Raw genomic sequence first — 2,089 nt, forward strand, 5'->3', positions numbered from 1 at the left:
AAGGGAAAAGGGAAAAGGGAAAAGGGAAAAGGGAAAAGGGAAAAGGGAAAAGGGAAAAGGGAAAAGGGAAAAGGGAAAAGGGAAAAGGGAAAAGGGAAAAGGGAAAAGGGAAAAGGGAAAAGGGAAAAGGGAAAAGGGAAAAGGGGAAAAAGGAAAAGGGAAAATCCCTTTCGATTTCCATGTTCGCTGCTGCGTGGCTGGACCCCCACAGCCCTCTGCAGTGGAGCTCTGGCCCTGCTCCCCGAGCCAGCGAGGCCCCACCAGGATGCTGAGTGACACTGGGTTTGCGTTCCCTCCCCGGAGTGCCTGGACTTTGTTTTGCCGAGCCGTTCTTTAAAAACCCGCCAGCCCGAAGCATGAACAGGGATGAAACTATCTGTCACTGCGGGAAAGTTTTTGGACTGTGCAAAGAAATAGTTCGTGACCCCTTGTTAAAAATAAATAAATAAAATTAAAATAGATTCAAAAATAAAGCTGGCAGCTAAACCTTCCGCCTGTGTCTTTGACTTCCACCCACAGCACCTTTGTAAAGAACCAGAAATGCGGCCCCAGTTTCTGCCCCCCGCAGCTGGGTGGGACCCGACAGCCCGACCCGGCCAGTCCCCGCCGGGGCATGCTCGGGCTCTGTCTGTGGTTCTGTCCCGGGCAGGGCTCTCGGTCCCCGGCTGCGAAGGGCACCCGGCACCTCTCCCGGAGCAGATCCGCGGGGCGGCGGCCGGGATCGCCGTTCGCTCGCTCATCTGTAGCTGTGGAGGCAGAAAAGCTTCAAAGAAGTACAAAATTATTTCCCTGAAACCGTTTTTATTTAATCTTAGCAAGGTGACGCGTCCGCCCGTTTCACACACACCCGCTATGCCCCGGCGCCGACACCAGCGTGCACAATCGCGGATGTCGCGACTGAGGAACGTTTCCCCGCTTCACCCGTGACTCGGAGGAATTAATCCGTGCAGACACAACAGGAGCTGTTGTGACGGTAAAGTTCAGCAACTCTACACCGACCCCAGCATTAGCTGGGGCGAGATGCTGGAGCTGCTCCTGCACTTTCCACACAGGCAGCTAATTCCCCTAAATTCCCTTGGATTTACACCTCGACATTTACTCACAGGCAGAATAAAGCCACCGCTCTAATTAACTAGGTAATTTCCACTCCAGCTCCTCACCGGATAATCAACTTTTATGGTCTCTCGAAGGCTATTTTCCAGCTGTTGCGGAGCGGGAGCCCAGCCGCGCTCACACCGCACCGCCGAGGCTCCGGGAGAGCTTTGGGGGAATCCCTGCCCCCCTCAGCAGCGCCGGGCTCCTGCACCGTCCCCGTCCTTCACTGCCCGAGGCTTCCCGGCAATCCGGGGCTGGGGGGCTCCTGTCGGCCCCATCGTGGGGGGAAGGAGGTGGGGGTCCATGACAGAGACACAGCCCCCTGTGCTGGGGCCGGGCTCTGGGGGCGTTCGGCTCCTCCCGGTGAAGGTGCCCCTTACCCTGGGCTGTGCCCCCGCCCTGGTGCCCCCTGCCCCTCTCGAGGGACCGGAATGGGCGAGGGGCTGCTCGCAGTGATGGGAGCATGGCCCGGACACGCTGCACACACTCTGCACTTCCTAAGGGCTTCCAGGAAAACAAAACAAAACCCCCAAACCCAAGCGAAACAAAACCCAAAAACCATCCCAACCCCGGAACACAAAATACAAACAAAAACCTGCCTTTTCTTTTAACAAGCAACAAACAAAAGTACAGCTCTCAGTGGGGTGTCCCTGTCAGCCAGGCAGGAGCGCTGCCCGCCGGGACCGGGGCTGGGGCTGCTGCAGAAGGGAGGGGACATGCTCGTCCTGGTCTCTCCCTGCCCTGCGGAAAGTTCCGCGGGGAGGACCAAGAGCCTCGAGCCCGGTCCGTCCTCGTCCTTCGCAGCTTCTCCGCCCCACCCGCCCGCTGTGGGACCCCGACACCCTCCGTGTGTCCCTCCGCGGCCACCGGGCCTGGAAAAGCGGGGAAAAGCGGGAGTTCCGTGGGGGGAGGCTGGGCCAGGGGTCCGGGGGGAGAGGCCTCTGCCCCACGCCCACCGTACCCATTCTGTGCCAGGGGACAGGGGTGGGGAGGG

Source organism: Geospiza fortis, unplaced genomic scaffold (genome assembly GCF_000277835.1).
Source record: "Geospiza fortis unplaced genomic scaffold, GeoFor_1.0 scaffold282, whole genome shotgun sequence".
In the NCBI taxonomy this organism is placed as follows: Eukaryota; Metazoa; Chordata; class Aves; order Passeriformes; family Thraupidae; genus Geospiza; species Geospiza fortis.